Genomic DNA, 20,149 nt, shown 5'->3' on the forward strand with positions numbered 1-20,149 from the left:
CAAAACTCCGCATTTGAACAGTCAATAGCAAATACTTAAACTAGTAACAAAACATACTTACAGTAGCTGATTCAGAAGCGCCAGATTGTCATAGCAAAGTCAGAATTACCTCCTAGTTTCACGAAACGGTCGTCCATAAAATGCATTGCTGTTCTGTTGTAAGTAATCTTAAAGATTCCTAAATGCATCTACTTTCGGAAGGCCAAATAAAGTGCTTTTGCTTTCGCACTGAAACACACAGCGTCTCCCTGACATGGCTTCAACATTAACTGCTGTTCCTGAAACCACGCCTTCTTTCTTTGCGTGCACATTTGGGCGGCATTATGCAGATTTTCCACATAGTGAGGTAGATATGTGGGGGCGTGTTAGAACGAGCTGTTTTAGGGGGGCGTGGCAGAGTCTTAACTTTGATAAAGAATATCTCTTTGGTTTTGAGACTTTAGTCTTTGCAACTTCAGGGATCTTATCTATGCACAATCAGCTTGTAACACTCCAAAGAGAAAGGAAAACTTGAAATCGCATCATATGACCCCTTTAAATAAAGACACCAATAAAAAAACTACTAGACCTAAAATCAAAAGCATTACTGTGATATAAAGTACTGTGGCTCCAAAAAGTCACAGTTAAATGTAATGCATTAGGTAAGAAAATATCAAAACAAGTTCCATTTATTTTATTTGAAAAGAAAGTCAAGCACACCTTTCACGCTTCACAAAAAGTTTGGTTTTACAGTAAATTATAATGCAAAAATATTGTAAAAATACTTGATTTTCTGTCAAACATTAATTAAACATGTTCATATTTAATCTTTAATATTAACACCGAACTCTGCACACTTCTTAAATCATTTGGAGGACATTCTCAGTAAGGCAGGACATTAGAATGGAAAAAAGTGGTTTGACCTCTACTTTAATTAGACAGGACTGATGGATGTTTTTCACATTCACACCAAATAAGACTAAAAATGTTCACTCTGAGAGAATCTTGGGCAAACCATGTCAGAATTAATCTTGGTTGATTGAGTTAAGGGCCATGACCTCAGGTTGCAGTCCACAGGCTTTTCCATAAATACACACTTCATTACTGCTAGAGGAGGCAAGCCAAGCCACTGCGCATCAGCATTCACAGAGCTACAGTGCATTACAGACCCTTCCTGCACATGCCCCATCGTAAATAAAAAATACCACCACTCCTGTGGGACCACCCATGCTGTCACTGTCGCATACAGTCTGTACACCTTCAACTTTAACTCTACTTATATATATAATGCACTCTATATGTCACCAAGCCAGCGATGGTGGATGGTGTTAGGGGAGATCTCCATCCTTTATATCTACTTGAAATAAATATTGTTCTGAAATTTTAATTCATGAAAGAATCCTTTAAAATGCATCACAGCTTCCATAAAAAATGTTTCTTGAGCAGCAAATCAGCATTTTAGAATGATTTCTAGGGATCATGTGACACTGAAGACTGGAGTAATTGCCATTGAAAATTCAGAGTTGGCATCACAGAAATAAATTCCATTTTAAAATGTATTCAAATAGTTAAAAATTGTTATCGTACATTTTAATAATATTTCAAATTCAAATAAATGCAGCCTTGGTAAGAGTATGCCTTAAAAAACAAAACAAAAAAATGATGACCTTAAACTTGTGGACGAGTTCTTTAGTGAAGAATCCGAAGTAAGTTTGGAAGTTCTGAATTAACTAATTAATGATAATTAATCGGAATTTCCAAGGTATAAGAGACAAAGTGGAGATTTTCAAAGTGGAGTATATTGCTGGATTATCGATTCATTTCATGCAAAAAAAAAAAAAAAATGCAAACAATGTGATGTAAGACAGCAATGACAGACCTAGCAGCTTGAAGCAGGAAAAAACTATGGTTTTGAAAACCGCTGAACTACTGAAAAAAGTTAGTGTCATCATTATCTTTAGTTACTCTGATAAAACACTGATTTTAAACATAAAGGAACAATTTCAGACCTGTAAGTTTAAATTCCTTCACTTTTTGGATTCAAGCACTGGCAACAAGTGTAGCGTCAGAATTCCCTTGTTTCCCCATCTGGCTGATTGAGCAATAGAAATAATAGAGGCTCTGAGGTCACTCTCCAACCATACGGTTCACACGATAAGAACTTGTGTTGAGGTTTGTTTTCACATGCTGAACTGTTGAAATATATCTGAAAAAAAAACAAAAAAAAACTATAGTCCATTTTGTGTATCAATCACCCCAAAATCACAAAGACAAACATTCACAGTAAATTAAAGAAACATTTTCTCGAGTGAAACAAAATTTTGATAATAAAGCAACAACAATGTGTCTGTTTCAGGAAAGCAAATGTTTCCCATCATAAATGATGTAAGTGATTTTCTCCATATGTGATTTTGGTTTGGCTACAATTATGATTCTGCAAAGCATTCCGATGGTTTTCAACAAGATGCCAAGAGATGTGGGTCTGTACTAGTTACAGTAAAGGGGCGGAGCCAATAAATGGACACTTATTCTGGTTTGCATTTTATTTTCCTTTAATTAGCTATTTTAATATTACATTTAATAGGCTATTACATTGACATGAATGGACACATGTGCTCTCGACAACAAGAACTGCCTGATGGCCTGAGGCCAGATTGAATGCTTTTCAATCTACAAATCGCCGTCATTTACCATAGATTTACTGTAATAACACTAACTGCACCATGGTATTGTGGCAAAAATGCAGAATATTCATATAGAATTTGATTATATTATTAGACGTATTAAATGTATTAAAGGAGTAATGGAATATAATGTAAGAAGTGTAATTAGACTACTGTTTTTCATACAAATACCTAGAAACCATATAGTTACATTTTTACAGTGGTATAGAGGTGTTATGTGTGTATTTTTTAACTGTGGTTATCAAACAGTCAGAATAATTAAATTTCACCATATAAAAATTAGGTTGTATAATTTTTACAGATGTTACCGTTTTTGATAACAAACTTCAATTTACATCTGCATCCTATCTCAAGCTACTGTCAAATGTGCATTTCTAAGAGACAAAAAATACTGTTACATTTATCATTTTTGTAATATTAATATTGCAGCCTGCACTGCAAACTGTGCTGAAGATATGTTTCATCAAAATCAAGCAACACAAACCTGTTTCATGATTTGAAAGAATATCACTCATTAGAACATGCAGAAACTATGAAATGAATTTTTCTATTAAGATATTTATTTTAAGGAAGAAAAAAAAAGAATTCAAAAACGTGAAGTTTTTGTCATGTTCTGACCATAAAGAGTAGTTTAAAACCAAAATTAATGGTCTGGTTTCTACAACCTTCACTCAGGATAAAAAAATCTGCCCTTAAACTTGAAAGAAATAAAGATTTGAAATTTATCGTGATAATTCTTTTGGCCATATCGCCCAGCCCTACTTCTTTCTGACAAAAATGGTAATTTAGTTTTTAGGTTTTTGTTGTAGTAGAGGTTAAAACATTATTCACAGCACATGAAATTGACTTTAGCTGAGTGAAAAGCAGACATTCCTCAATCCCTGCCAAGAGTTCAGACGGGACCTCATGTAGTGTGTTAAAAATGACAGCATCAGCATTTCCCCATTAAAGTGTCGTGACCCCAGAACCACAGGGGCCCTTCTCTCAGCCTTGCTCTCGCTCTGCCTCCTTATGTTTTCTTTGTTTCTACACTCTGTTCAGCGGTTATGGCTTTTGCTTCAGGATTAAAGGCAGAATTCCACAGACACTGTAATGATGTCTACATTAGAATCTACAGGCCCGCAGGCATCTTGCCATATGTGTCAAACTCTGACTACCACTTACATTTGCCATGAATGCCCAAGTGATCTACTTAATATCGCCTTGTGTGTATTTAAACTCTGCTTTCCTGTCACATTTCGACACATCAGACCATATTTTACTTATTGAGGAAAGATTGATTAGTTATTTGGAGTCAGACACACTGTAGTCAAGATCAACAGGGCAAATGTAACGTTTTCAGCTGTTAATTTCCCCACACTGTGGACTTCCGTTTCAGAAAAGCGCACAGAAAATAAGTATTACCACTTTTCAGCGTCTCTTGGTGCGAGCAGCACCTGCAAAATATGTCACAGAAATGTACTGGAAAGGACTATTAACTAGTCTGTTAAGAACATATCCTTCCGCCCATATCCCAGTCTACACTCATGCACTGCACTTACATCATATCTCTTGACTGGATGCCTTCTCTTTAGCTATAGCCTGTTTAATACACACAAAACCTGCATTACCCTGTCGTTTCATGCCAGCCATTTTAATTAGAGGGATGTCTGATCTCTTAGCATGTGCCTGCTTACTGGCTCTTTGCCTAACTGCAATTAATTACTGGTGTGCCTGCTCAAACGATCTGGCAGCCAGATAACAATTTCTCAGTGAGAATCTGCAGGGATTTCCTCTCCTCCGTTTGATCCTGCAACTGGGGTTTGCACGCCACTTAAAGGAATAGTTCACCCAAAAATGAAAATGTGATGTTTATCTGCTTACCCCCAGGGCATCCAAGATGTAGGTGACTTTGTTTCTTCAGTAGAACACAAATGATGATTTTTAACTCCAACCGTTGCAGTCTGTCAGTCGTATAATGCATGGCAATGTTAACAAAATCTATGAGAGTAAAAAAAACATGCACAGACAAATCCAAATTAAACCCTGCAGCTCGTGACGACACATTGATGTCCTAAGACACGAAACGATCGGTTTGTGCAAGAAACCGAACAGTATTTATATCATTTTTTACCTCTAATCCACCACTATGTCCAACTTCCTTCAGCGCGCGCACGCATCCGGTGCTTGAGGTGTGTACGCGCTCTGGCGTAGTTTACGCAAGCGCTGGAAGTGATCTCTCGCGCGTATACGTCACTCATTGGTTACACAGGTTGGATTTAAAAATCATAATTTGTGTTCTACTGAAGAAACAAAGTCACCTACATCTTGGATGCCCTGGGGGTAAGCAGATAAACATCACATTTTCATTTTTGGGTGAACTATCCCTTTAACGCCATTTTCCTGGGAGTAGCAGGTGAGAGAAGTGGGTTATCAGAGCGCTGAGGACAACCTCTTTCAGATCTTGACAAATGTGTATGACTGCAAATAAATGGATAAACATTACATTTTTTCCCCATTAAAGTATACAGACTGCTGGTGTGGACCTGAGTTCACAAAACTGGTTTCATAACAACCAAATGCATGTTGTCAGACTTAAAAATCTAGTGTAAAAATACTCGAGAAAACCCCTGTAAACTCAATTCCACATCCGAGTAAACACGTTAAAATCTAAAAAAATGTTGCTGTTCATTTTGTTGCATTAAACTGCATTCAGAAAATACAAATAAAGCTCAAGACAAAAGAAACAAAAATACATGTCATGAAAACATGGCATTAAAATGCACGGCACGAAATTAGATATAGCTAATTATAAAAATCATCATAAAAATAGCCACCTAGTCGGAAATGAGACATACCAATTGGAACAAAGAAGGTGACAAATCTATATTTAAAATTTATTAGACCGCAAAGGTAGAGAATATCTGCTGAACTGTATGTCTGTACATTACAGACATACACTGTAATTGTTACTTTTCTCCACTGACACTGAGCAGTATTTTCAATCAATCAGTGTATAACATCAGCTAATAGTGACTGCACTGCTTCTATGACCAGCACAATAAGAGCATTGGGTTTTTATAGTGAAGCTTAAACCGAGGGATTGGAGAGAAGTGCCTCATTGTAATCTTTATAATATTACATAGTCCATTACCCTCAATCCTCATGCTTTTATTCATGTGGGGAAACAGGAGGATGAAGGGACAGGGAGAGAGGGAGCTAACAAAAAATGGGTTAAAAGTACAGTAATCCCCTTACATATATGTTGTACAATAGCCCTGATTTTCTGCACGATATTCTGTATTTACATAGTAGCTGTGCATTTGCTCGTCCTCAATGCCCCTCACCAGCCCTCAGTGCTGAAGTTCTGCATCTTGCATTAGAATGTGCGTAAAGTTCACCGAACTGTTCAGAGGCTACATGCATGTGATTTTTTTGGGGGCTTTTCTCATGAATTCACATTCCTACTTATAGCTTAAACTCTAAAGGATAACTAAAAGAGTTTTGCCATGTCTACAAACAAGACAAAATTGACCTACTGAAAAATAAAAAACAAAAGTGACTAGAAAATGGCTTAAAAATATTAAAATAGAACACAGTTATTATATTCTGTAATAATTGACTATTTCTGTTGTATTTTGATCAAATAACTGCAGCCTTGGTGAGAATGAAAGACTTACATTTTAATAAAATAAAAAAAAACATTTTAAATAACCTTATTTACCCCAAACAAATGATAGATTATTTACAGTTTGTGATAATGCATGTGTCATGCAAGGTGAACTGGCAAAAAGGCCTAGCAATCTATATTTGATTGCAGAAAGATATTTTCAAATATTTCTATGTAGGCATCATCTTAGACAACTGCAGACAGAAAAGTTAAATCTAGAAATAAATCTAGAAATATCTGACCCATAGTATGATTGTTATGCACCCAAGTAATAGCTGGATCTCCAAAATAACTGACCTGAAACTCTCTCATGCTACTCCAATCAGAATAATGAGCAGCGCAGTGGTTCAAGCCATTGAACTGATTAGATGTTTTGCTGTTGTTCTCATTAAACCACATATACTGTATCCAATGAAGCCTCACGTAAGCATGGATTGGCCTTAAAGATTTTTATAACAACTGCCCTGAGGGCTGTTATTTTTATCAGACGTATTACTGCTATTCATATCAGTCATAAAATGCATTTAGCTCCTTGAACAAACATTGTTTTTATTATGGAGATTGATGTGAGCTGAATCTATGTACTAAACATATCAAGAGATTAGCTGAAGTCAGCTCAAGCAGTTGTGGTCAGGCACACACTCACAGTAGAGTTTGCTATGGCATCGTTTCCTGCGTCACCTTTGGTCAACAGCGTCATTAATTAACTTAAGAGGAACAGTCTGTTTTTCCACACTATAGCCAAACCGGAAAAACGCTTCACTGATCCTTCCCTTCCTGGACGCTGTTTCCCAACCCTGGTGACTTCCCTTTTTTTTTATAATTAACACAAATTTCCGTATTCGGTTTTTCATTGTTAAAAGCTCACTTGGGCGCAATTACAAAATCTGGACTGAAATCAAAAACCCTTGGAACACAGCAGTATTCCAAAATCAAAGGACCACACACAAAACCACAAGCATGCCCATCTACTTCAATCTGCCACATGCTGACCTCTGCATGTCTGAGTCAGAGAGGGAGAGGGGCAACAGGCCAGTGATTATTTTTACTTTTGAGCCTGGCCAGAGGAAGGATTTTGTTATCTGAATTATGTCAGTCAAACACCCACCCACACAGACCCCCAGATCACAGCCAAGAGCCTTCTGCCTTGAAACAGATCAATCCACAGCATAACGCCAGAGTAATCCTGCACGTCTTCGGCTCAACAAAAACAAATCTCAGGTTAAATTCAGTTCGATTCTAAGTCCTAAATTATTAAGTCTCCAATCACTAATAAGCATAATAATAAATTATAATAAATTAATGTTTATCAGTCAAAAAAATCCTATAGATTTAACTCTGAATGGTATTGTATCCTAAATAAGCATAAGACCCTATAATCCTGTCTGTCTGTTTTTGCTCCTAAAGCTCCTTAGTCTAGACTGACTCCCTGATAAGCAGCAAAATCACCTCCTCAAGCAAATTATGAAGATAGCTAAGCATGTTCTTATGTAAGTTCTTAGTTGGAGCTGGGTTAGTCTCATTAGAGCACTGAGACAGCAGGAAGAACAAAATTTGGCTCTTGATGTGTGTCAGGGGAGCACTGCGCCTCTCAAATCCTTCCTGAGCTGAGAGACTAGAGAGAGACAGAACCAAGAACCAAATAAAGAAGTCTTTCAACGTTAAAGGGAAAGCTCACTTTTGTCACCATTTACTCATCTTCATGTTGTTCAAAGCCTGCGTTACTTTTTCTTTAACGCGATAAAAAAGGAGGCATTCTGAAAAGAATGTACTTGTCTTTTTTACATGCAGTTACAATGAAGAGAAATTAAAGCTATCAAGCTTCAAAAGGACACAAAAGCACCATGAAAGTATCACTAAAGTGGTCCATATGAAAGCTATATGATGATTGAGCTTTGTGCATCCCCGTTCACTGAAAATCAGCTGACACTGCTCTACCTCTCATTGACAGTTGAGAGAAGTAGCACTCTCCAATTCACGAACAGATTATTCTTTTTGATGTGCTTTTTTCAGTGAACCAATTGATCTGGTTCAGGAATGAACAAGCAGCCTCTCATCAGCACTGAGGCACAGGCCTCTCATCAAAACCAGTATCATCATATTTTGATAATATATTTATAGTGTTGTGGATATATGGCTGAATAATATCTTTTCACACAGTAGGGAGTCGTTCACAAGCTGCATGTGCGATAAATAGCTGCTTCATCGCTGGCAAACAATAGAAGTCATTTGTGAGTTCTTTTTCCTTTGTACAGTAGGTAAATATCCACCTCCAGTGCTCTTTTTGTTTTCTGTTCTTATAAAATATCCCATTATATAGTGTGAGAAACTGCTGCCAATGATTCAGTGCATGAGTAAACACAAAAAAAAACAAAACAAAAATAATTTTAGGACTTTTTGCAAACCCATCAAACCGAATTAAATCAAAAGAGTGATTCATTCACAATAAGACACAATTATTTCTAACACACATGATTGTTAAAATATTAACTGAAAAACTATTTTACGTCAGTACACAGTAATCTTTGGGTGTCCCGAGTTCGAATCCCAGTTCATGGACCTTTTCCGATCCTGCCCCATCTTTCTTTCCCACTTGGCTTCCTGTCATTACACTATATCTGAATAAAGGCAAAAACAAATCTTAAATAAATACATTAAAATGATCTGGTCTTCGCAGTTAACAGCTCACTGGAGGGGAAGATTATCAATCAACTACAATGTAAATTTTGGTCTGTTTCTCAAACAAAGCTATATAATGACTTCAGAAGCATTTGTATGAAACTTGCTTTCGAACCCTACTTTGAAGCTTGAAAGCAGTACATTCGTTTCAGCCACATGAAAGCAGTGACTAGCACAGCCTTTTTTTGTGTTGCACAAAGGAAAGGCCATCACACAGGTTGAAAATGACGTGAGGTGAGTAAATGATGATATCATTTTTAATTTTAAGCAAATCATACGGTGGCCGAGAGAGCTCAACGCGCTGCAACTTAAGAAAACACATGCAAATTGAAAAAACACCAGCAAATTAAGAAAACATCTTCATCAGTTTGACAACACACGCGCTGCAAATCCTCACAGCACATGCAAATGAAGAAACGCGCTGCAAATAGCACGGACCACAATGGAAATGTTTCAAGGGGACCCAAAAAAGTGACGGACCCGGCTGGGATTTGTTTTGTGCAGTGGCTTTTTCTTAAGTTGCAGCGCGTTGAGCTCTCTCGGCCACCGTAAAATCATCTCATTAATGCATCTTAGAAAGAGGCAGAGGGGGGAAAAACCAAGCAGTGCTTGGAGGCTACATGTGGCTTGCGGGTTTGCGTACATGCACACAAAAAGCCGTCTGTCAGTGTCCGTGAGGTATGTGGTGTAAATGTCCTTGCTGCTGAGCGCCTGCATGCAGCACTGAAGTTTCCGCTCTTCCTTTCAGAACCCATTCTGAATATGAATAAAAAATGAGCTGAGAGCACAAGAGAAAAAGAGACTGCAAAAGAGGGCGAGAACAAGACAAAGAGCTGGTGAGTCTTGAGAGAGTGGGCGGAAGATAAATTGCAGAAGTAGAGTGAACTTCGAGAAGAACGGAAGAACACACACTGTACAGGAGGGGGGTGAGCATGGAGAAAGGTGCCTGCATGAGAAAGAAATGACTGCGGGTTCCTTCGAGAAATGTGGCAGAAAGACTTGTTGTTGCTAAGGTGCTACATATACAAAAAAAAAAATTCTGCTGTAGAAATGTATTAATATATTAGCCGTGGGAGAGGCAAATCTCAGATGTCTGATGAAGTTCACACATCCCCTCCTTAAAAATTATTAGCATGCTTCTATGATGATGATTCAAAAGACACACAGCAGCACTAGTTGTTCACTAGAATACGGGTTCAAAGCATAAAACTTTCAATAATACTTTTTTTTTTAGAAAATTAGAAAATATTCACACTTACATTGAATCCTTCAGCTGCAGGTAATTTTTTCCAAGGTGACTTAAAAATGAAACACAGAAATGGGTTTATAAATTGATTATAATAATGATGATAAAAAATGATAGTAATTATCTTTATGTACAGTATGTAATACGTACCCATATCTAATAGTAGGGGTGGGCGATTTGACCAAAATCTACATATCACCAATTTTTTCACGGTAGCGATATATATCACAATACAGTTATTTTTGCTTTAAATAAGGCCCTTATGATATCAAAATGTTTCATACCACAGACATTTAAACAATTTTGCAAGCAGTGTCAATATCACAAAAAAAACTAATACTAGCCTAAATAAAAATAAAAAAAACCTCAAGCTCACTGAAGACAAGTAAACAGTCAGCGATTAAATAAGAATACGATACTAATTACAAGCAATAGGACAAAAAACTACAGTAGAACAAATAAGAAAAGCTACATACATTGTATAAAGTAATCAGTGAAGAATATGCAGTTTTTATTCATTTGTGTAAATTAAATATATATTTCTTCTTATTAAAGTTACAAAAGTGATTTAATCAAGAGCAGTGAGAGATTTTCTCTCTTTTGTTGTTAACATGAATGACAGACAGCAGGAATATTAGACTGCTGTCACTTTAAGAGCTGCCAAATTACTGTGTTTACAAGGATACATGTACAGGAGGGGGGTGAGCATGGAGAAAGGTGCAAAGATGGGCATTTTGACACATACAAGTGTGCATATTTAACCATTCAACGCCTATAAAGCAGCAAAAATAATTCCGTTCAATACTCCTGCGTTGTATGAGCACTGTTTTCATGTGTGCGCACCTCTCTGACAGCGCTCAGAATGAGTCTCTCAGACAAGCGTGCGCATATAGCGAAATGAGTTCTCTTTCGTTGCTGATTGAATTTCAACGGCTTAAAATCACTTGTTTTCTAACCACAATGTTTAAAAATGCATGCATTTTGTGATGGTTAATCGTGCATACTGGTATATCTAACTTGATCATAACCATGAATTCAAGTTCTCAGATCAGACCTGCATGACGCAAAAGGATGCCATTTTGACCGATTACGTGGTCTCTATCCTGAGCTGTGTTTATTCAGCAGGTTTATTCAACAGTGGTGAAATGCTAAGATTCCTTTGTTGACAGAATAATTGTACATGACAATTGTTTGTACCCATTACAGTAAGCCAGACTCCCCACCTGACATGCAGGAATAGCTGCTGACCTTCCTAATGTGCCTGACAGCTTTGTTTACCCTCTCCTCTTTGGCAGGAGCACAGTGCTTGATGATTTGTCCAACGTAAATGCATTCTACAGTGATATGAGAAATACCTCATACAAGTGCAAGCTAAGACTGACTCATTAGACCACAGACACACTCCCATCACAGAGGTTTACATTTTTGTAGTCTCAATGGAGTAAATCTAGAATCCTGTTTATATAACACTGTGTTAATACTGTTAAACAGAGAGCTACTGACTGGTATTTGTATATGGAGACTTAGAATGAAACAATTCCCAACTGCAGGATGAGTTTATTATTTACATTCAATCTTAATGTAGCTTATATTTACAAAGGACTGTTGATGGCAAGCCCAAGGTTTGGGGGGTTAGCCCATCTACCTGAACATGAGCTGTTCAAATGTCTGGGGTGAGTAAGATTTTTTTTTTAAAGAAATTACTTTTCTTAAAAAATTCAAAGTTCTTTTGAAGTTTTGTTTGAACTATTCAAGGAATCCTGATAAAAAAGTATCACGGTTTGTAAAAAACAGTTTGTAAAAAATCTTCCCAACCCCAACCCCAAACACATGAACAGTATATCTTACTTTAAATGTGAAAAGTTGCATGTTCAAATCTTGCACAACTTTTAAAAATAAACCAATCAAAATGACAGGTACCAGTACATGTATATTATTAATGGCTGTGTGTTTGGTTGCCAGGAAAACAGAACAAATAGTTCCCTTTCAATTCCTGAGTTTGAATTTGAATTGAATTGGCCACAGAATTTGAATGACAGAGAGAAATGTACTAGATTGCAATATTAAAGAAATGAAACAGGTGATGCATTCTATAAAATGAAGTGTTCTTCACAAAAGTTAATTAAATGATGAGACGTCTATTCTATCCTCAATCCTTCAAACTTCAAGGATTTTTACATTCAATTTCAATTTATCTTAATTCTACTTCCTTACATTCAAATGGAAAATCTGCAAACTGTTTACCACCTCAATTCAAATTCAGGAATTCAGGAACTGAATTGGAATTTTAAAGGTCTTCTCAATTCTAACTGGCACACAAACCTGTTGACTGCATTTTTGGACTTCACTGGAACAGAGATGTGGAGCACTCGTCTGGGACAGCTATGTCAGGCTCCACCATTGACTAAAGGGAAAGAAAGAAAGAACACTGTTACAGACTTCAAAGTTTATCGACGACTTGTAAGGTGAGGATTCACAGCAAAGTAATCTCAGATATCTTACTACAGCCACCACCTTCAGCAAACATGAAAAGAGATCACATAAATCACAGATCTTCAGGGAAGCTGAGATAAAAGACAAGCTTACAACCTCTTGTTGACAGTATTTCAAAACAAAAGCAAATCTGTAGTGTACAGAAGCAGAATTCATGTTAGGTCAGCAAAACAAGTCAAAGCGTTCTTGCTTATGTATGCAAATTACTGTAACATTTACGAAGCAAAAATGCACTGAACGGTTCACGTTTTCCAACTCACTCATAAAGTGTTTTGTGCTGTCCACATTAAGAGCGACTCCCCCAATAGCGCTCTTAGCCTCAGTCTAAATTACATTCAGTTAACAGGGTTGATTACTTTCAGTGTTGCTGGTTGTTATGGTTTGGATTTGATCTTGCTCCATTAGCAGGTGATTACCAGGTGAGTGCAGTAATAAAACACACAGCATACGGGAAAAAAAGACAGAGGTAAAAATAGCAGCAGTCTGTTTATCTTTCCTGCTCAGTCCCACCGATCATCTCTCTCAGAGTGCATTAATTACTCCAGAATAAGAATACATTTTAAGGAATTAAGCATAATACGGCTTAATTCCACTGATGGTGAGAGCTGTATGTGCATTACAGCACAAGCGGATCTTACCATCCTTCCTGTCTCGTTTATTTCCTTCTATTCCCTCCATAGCATTCTATTGTTACACATAATGTATTCCATTATACAGAGTGCCATTCCTAGCCATTTACTTCCATTCATTTTCATTCTGTTCTATTCCATTCCATCGGTGAAAGCTGATATCTCATTGCTGCCATTGTGGCTGGTAACTGCATCCAACATCCTGATTGGATTGAAGGTGGGAGTGAACACTGGCAGGACCCCAAAGTCTGGTGGCCCTGTGTTCGGCCACCATCTCAGGTTCACACACACCCGCAAAGGCTGTCCTTTAAGGCCCATGGAAGAGTTCACCATCGAACAAGCACAGGTCTGCCATTCCCAGTGGGTAATGATTGCTTGCTGCAAGCCTACAGACATGTACTGAATGTTATCTCAAGACCACTTTTAAGTCGCTATTATTCGCTTTCTCTCTCCTTTCAGGGGCATCTTTCTCAGGGTCCTCTGTGTCTCTCGCACACAATCAGTTCTTCATTATCCCGGGTCAGATTCAGTAAATGTCTACCCTTCAATAAAGAGACTGAAAAAGAGGGTGAGATGGCTTCTTTACTGCTGTGAAGGATATCTGATGAAATGGGGTTATAACTAACTGAATTAGTGAATGAATCAACAGATTTTATTTAATCAAATTCATAAATTCACAAAGACTCATGATTGGCTCTCATGGTAGATAAGGATCTTTCCTCTAGAGTCATGCATGCAGAAATCCAGTGAAAATTGTTGAAATTGAAAAAAAAAATCCGTTACTAGTTTCTCACACAAAACAGAATTTCTACAGCTTTTTATGTTGCTTCATACTGGCTGTCTTCTTGGACAAGAGCTCTACTGCTTTCCTCAACAGTTCTCCAAACCCTCACTGGAAAAAATGACACTTTCTCCTCCATTTGCTAAACCACATGGACCATTGCAGATCATTACGAAGTGTTCAAGGCCCCTTGAGACATAAGAAGACTGTGGAAGCTGTCTGCATTAGTCAGGTCTCCATCATGAAGAGCAGACCAAAAGACTGACCTTGAATAATGGCCACGACACCATTAGTGCACCATTATAAATCTCTAACTGTCAGCAGCCAGCCTCTTTATCTTGGTTATGTGCGATAAAGCCAAAAAGTCTATAATTAGCCTGGCCAAGGTCCCATTAATTCTACTTTAAACTTTATGAACCACAATACATAGGCTAGTTGTTTTGTCTTCTGTAATTCACTAGATTAACTAAATAGTCATATATAGGCTACCACTGCATTCAAATAAAATTACCGAAAACAATGTTTTGATCACACTGCCCACACCTAGATCTTTACAGGGCCTCATTTATTCTATTTTGGACTCTATGAAGAATTAAGATCATGAACAGAAACACACGGACTGCAAAATACATTACTAAGAGTAACCAAGTAGTCAACATTCAACAGTCAAAAATACTGACCTTAACACACAAGGAAAATGTATAACAGATGCCTCACAGATGCAAACTGGGTAAATGATGTTTTGTATTTTGATTAATTAAAATAGAGTTAACATTGGCTGGCAGCATATCACATTGTTTATTACTTAGCAGAGCTGATGAAACCAGAGACTTGCACTGAAAACTAAATAATCAACACATAAGAAGAAATCATCAGATGAAAGGAGTATTCAATGAAGCCCGTCTGACTTCACAGAGGAAATTAACAAATATCCTGCTCATTTTTCCGACTTTGAAGCATAGCCTACTGCCACATAAAACTCCATACAATCTCCTACATATGAGCTACTGATAATGAAAACTGCTCAAACACAGTTTTCCACAGTTGCCGGTTCCACAATAAAATACTGAGGGTGCTTCATAGTGTTCTCTAGCCTCAATGCACATACATTTTCACATATACTTTTGTCCCATCCATTGCTCTTTTTAATGTGATTCCCCTATTAAAATGCGGGTGTCATTTCCAAAACTGTGCAGCGTGTATGTGGCCGAAAAACAGACGTTTTATACAAATTCTGAATGGATTATATATACAAAGCCTACAAAGCAAAGCACACAAAGAGCACTCCCTTTATAATCACTAAAAAGCTGTCATCATTCTTAGTTCTTCGCGATCTCATTACGTTTTGTTATAATGAGAGGATTCGCGAGCTGAAAAATTCAGCAATGGACAAAAACTTGAGCGGTGAGTGGATTCTAACATAAACGCCTCTGATTGGCATTTAAGAAATCAGCAGATATGTCTGTGATTGGGTACATTGCTCAACGCTGCAAAAACACGATGTAGAAAGATAGATAGAAACCTTTTGACGCTCTCCAGAGTGCAAACACAAATATGCACTGAATAGTTTGCCAGATCGGTGTCGCCAATAGGATAGTGAATAGCGAATATCTCGAGTTTTTCCCGTGGGTGCTCATCCATTTGTATCGGTGCTTGTGCACCATTAGTTTCATAACAAAATGACTAAAAAAAATATTTTGGTTATACTGGCCACCCCTAGATCTGTATGTGGCCTTTTACTCAGTTTCACTTCACCTTCACTGTGACAATCCATCCTGCATTATGATCTTAAAAGGCCAGATCCTCAGTCCCCCCACAGAGTGCATTAACATGGTCATTAATCAACTGACCTACAGTTCATCACCCATGCTGTAAAATAAAATTAGTCATGGCTTGGAGCTGTGAAAAGCTGACAAAACTTAGACTCAGAAGCATCTGGAGGCCAGCTTTCAAACACTCCCTGTTCACACCTTCACAAGAACACACACTGCACCCTGTAGTTAATTCTAATGGGCACATAGAAGTTCTTATTTATCAATCACTTGGGATTTGAAAGCATCTGGCCAGGCTTTTTAAATGTTGTATTTTGAAACAGAGGCTAATTAAGATGCAAATCATTAGAATAACTGGCCAGATTGCCAAGTGATTGATTCATAAAAACAGTTATGCATGAGGTAAGTTTAAATTACGTAAAGGATAACACAGTCAGCCCATCATTACTACAAAAAATTTCGATCGGGACCTGATGCACTTACCAAATGCACTTTAAATGTTAATATAAACTGAAATTATTTTAATATGTGACAAGAGACCAATGTGTACTATGAGATATATGAAACAAGCACAACTATGCAAGAAATTGATAGGCAGGGACAACTGTCAATTATCTAATAATTTAATGAAGTTTTATCATTTTAAAAATCTGCATACATTTAGGAAACCAAAATCAACGTTTTTGAGGATGCCAACACAAAAAAAGAAAGAAATAGAAAGAAATATTGCTCTGTACTCTCATATCCCACCACCTGTACAAACAGCGATTACTTGAGTATTATTTACTGAAAAAGCCCAGTGTTGCTGATAATCCAGGACTAAGCTGAAAATCTGGCTGAGATGTATACGGCTGCTCTGCAGTCAACCCATTCTTCAGGCTTTCCTTGTAACAGATAAAAAAAAAAGCTCAATAGATTATCCTTTCTCCATGGATGAAGAGAGATACAGAGGAAATATGATCATAAAGTCTTATGTTTGTTGATATATAAGGCTATAGAATGACTGAGTACAGCATGTTTAGTGCGGTGAACATCTATAATTATGGTGAAGAGTGTAATTTTTACATTACTAGCATCAATTGTGAAAAAGTGAATATTTTCAAACAGGTTTCCCAAACACTTCCCCGTCATTGGTCAAGCAAACCGATAGCCCTGCTCCAAACTCACACCATCGGTTGAGCCGATGTTGCTATGCTGGGCTGGTCGGGATGTGCAAACAAACAAAACAAGCCAAGTTTTGATAGCACCACAACGTTTAAGCTTCTTGAGGCATTCAACCTACAAATAGCTTGCTTATATTTGTCTCTGCATATTAAGCTGGAGTAGGAAATAGTATTTTACATTGGAAAAAATAACAGGCTTTCTGGAGTTTCTGAATACCCAGGTAACTCGATCAGTAAGTTCCAGCCTTTCATTGAGCGAATGGTAAAGCTGCTGAATTTTTTAGCTAAAACCCATTTTCTGAGCCAAGCATTAGCAACAGATTTATGCTTATGCTAGCATGACTGCACATCCTCCGACAGCCCAAGCATCTTAAATGCAAACATTACTTACTGCAGCTCAAAGAGCTTAGTGTGATTTTCCTCAAGATGATTTCATCTCACACTGATGCTGGGAGTCAGCGACTGGTCAAGCAAAGGACGGGGATGATCAAAGGAAGATATTACGCAGAAAGCTTTCATACAACAGACAAAAAAAATTTTTAAAGTTAAAAATGGTAAATAAACTTTGAACAAGAAAAGATTTAAAAGCTTGCACTGCCCTTCCCTTAATCTTTGAAGATACATGAAATACAATATTTGAAGTTAATATATATAGTCAAACATGCAGCCAACAATTCAAGCTTGGTTCTAAAAGCATCATATGCACTACTTATTTATGATGCCTAAGAGACCTCATTTTTGGCCAAATCCCAAAGCAGTGTCTTTCATGGATAAAGACTATTTTAAAATACATTGTAACAAGCTTCATGAAATAGTAAATATATTTAATAAATAACAAAACTATATAATTCAATAGCAAAAAGGCTGTGAGGGAAGTTTTGGAATAGACCATATGTTTCACTATCACAAGCAAAAAAATCTCATGAAACATCTTCAGGACATGCACCTCTGTATGCAGGCCAAGACACAAATCTGAAGCAATGCAATCAACTTCAATTCTACCGAGGTCAAGAAGAGAGCTCGGCAACAGACAGTAAGTCTTCAACTCATACAGTACATTCTGCACACTGATAACAGGAAATTAAGAGTAAAGTGATGAACACAGTGTAATAAAAGCCATAAAAGATAAATCAAGGAAAAACACATGAAGCATCACAGAGCTCAGGGGACCAATTGTTAAAAAAACAAGATATATTCTCTTTTATTATCCAATTTTGTCCAGGGACTTTCTGTTGGAAAGCAAACTCTATTAGGAACCGAATGGGTTTATAATATACAGTACCTACAGTACTATTAACATCAGTCCGGGGCACACAATTACAAGTGGCCAGCGCTAAATACAGGTGTAAACAGACTCCAACACTTTTTTTGTCAGTCCTGTAGCTTAATTACTTCAATTTCTTGAATGGCAACTTGAAATTTCTGCGCTTTAGACCAAACATTTTGAAAACTCTGATGTGACATGTCTACACACAGAATACCATTATTTATAATCTGTCCAACTGGTGCTGTAAACAATATGAAATTAGGGTAAATAACAACCCAATTTAAAACAATAAAAAAGAAAAATGGGCCTTGAATTCTGTTTGTCCCAGATCTTGCAGAGACACATTATGAAGTTGTAGCTCGGTCTGTTCCACATTTGCACTGTAAAAAAAAATCTGTAAAATTTACGGTAAAAAACCGGCAGCTGTGGTTGCCAGAATTTTACCATAAAAAATACGGTAGCAACGTTTTAGGTTTTACGGTTTTAACTTAAATTTACAGTTAAATACCGTAATTTCATTAACTGATATAATGTTAATATACCAACCTATTGAAGTACTGAAATCTGTTTTGTACCGTTAAATTCACGGTCATTTTTTACAGTGTGGCTACAGACAAACATGGATAAAGTTCAATATGACATCCAGTGTGCACTCAGCAATTACAACCCCCAGGAAAAAGTAGATTGATTTCCTCTACCGGATTGTCGAACTCTGGTTTAGTTCCTTACTTAACTGTGCAACAGCAGAGATTTGACACTTTCAGGCCAGATTTACCAGTTGATTTCTGAGTAGAACTGAATAATTCATTTTCTGAATAGTGGTTCAGTGCTGAACAGGCAAAAATCACCAAAAAAGTGCAACAGCAGTTGATCACAAATGAAAGTAAAATGCTGCAGTGTCATATTTAAAGGGATAGCTCACCCAAAAATGAAAATTCTGTCATTAATTACTCACCCTCATGTCGTTCCAAACCCGTAAGACCTTCGTTCATCTTCGGAACACAAATTAAGATATTTTTGATGGAATCTGAGCGCTCTCTGACCCTGCCATAGACAGCAAGGGTACTACCACGATCAACTTCCAGAAACGTAGCAAGGAGATCCACTGAATCCACTGAACGCAAACAGCATATGTTGTTCTGTGTCAGCCGCACCACACGGATACCTTTTCTATGTTGTTTGTTCTTTGATTTGAACGTGTGGTGTGGCTGACACAGAACAACATACGCTCTTTGCGTTCAGTGGATATTCTCCAAAATGGCACCAGGGTGATGCGGGGGAGACGAATTGTTGAATAAAGTTGTTATTTTTTTTCTTTTGCGCACAAAAAGTATTCTCGTAGCTTCATAATATTAGGGTTGAACCCCTGGTGTCACATGGATTATTTTACCGATCTCCTTGCTACGTTTCTGGACATTGATCGTGGTAGTACCCTTGCTGTCTATGGGAGGGTCAGCGAGCTCTCAGAATGCATCAAAAATATCTTAATTTGTGTTCCGAAGATGAACGGAGGTCTTACAGGTTTGGAACGACATGAGGGTGAGTAATTAAAGACAGAATTTTTATTTTTGGGTGAACTAACCCTTTAACCCTCTCGGCCTCTTTGGTCACATCTGACTGAAAAACGATACATTTTTATTTTTTAAATTTTTTTTGCTCCATCAGAATGAGATGAGACTTGGTGACTTGTCATACACTGAAAAAAAGAAATGATTCATTGAATTTACTAAATTTGTTTAAGGTAAGTGGTTGCAATCAATTTATTTTAGCTACATTGAAATAAACAAATTTAGTTGACTAACTTTCA

At 37.3% G+C, this 20,149-nt stretch overlaps 1 protein-coding gene across 6 annotated transcripts in view; it reads right to left on the minus strand.

Annotated features, from left to right (window-relative positions):
• The window catches only part of wscd2 (WSC domain containing 2), a 60,225-nt gene that overhangs the window by 33,687 nt on the left and 6,389 nt on the right, over positions 1–20,149 (minus strand). Inside the window, exons 1-2 of one of the 6 annotated variants that reach the window (XM_016441798.1) lie at positions 12,560–12,585; positions 1,989–2,185 (exon numbers count right to left, since the gene is read on the minus strand). The exons of 2 other annotated variants lie outside the window; for them this stretch is intronic. The gene's annotated coding sequence lies outside the window, so the exon portion shown is untranslated. Of the gene's footprint in view, positions 1–1,988; positions 2,186–12,559; positions 12,592–20,149 lie in introns of those variants that run through there. 3 more of the 6 variants (XM_016441799.1, XM_016441802.1, XM_016441801.1) reach the window with 3 other exon arrangements.

This window comes from Sinocyclocheilus anshuiensis, unplaced genomic scaffold (assembly GCF_001515605.1).
Source record: "Sinocyclocheilus anshuiensis isolate Anshui unplaced genomic scaffold, SAMN03320099.WGS_v1.1 scaffold799, whole genome shotgun sequence".
Lineage (NCBI taxonomy): Eukaryota > Metazoa > Chordata > Actinopteri > Cypriniformes > Cyprinidae > Sinocyclocheilus > Sinocyclocheilus anshuiensis.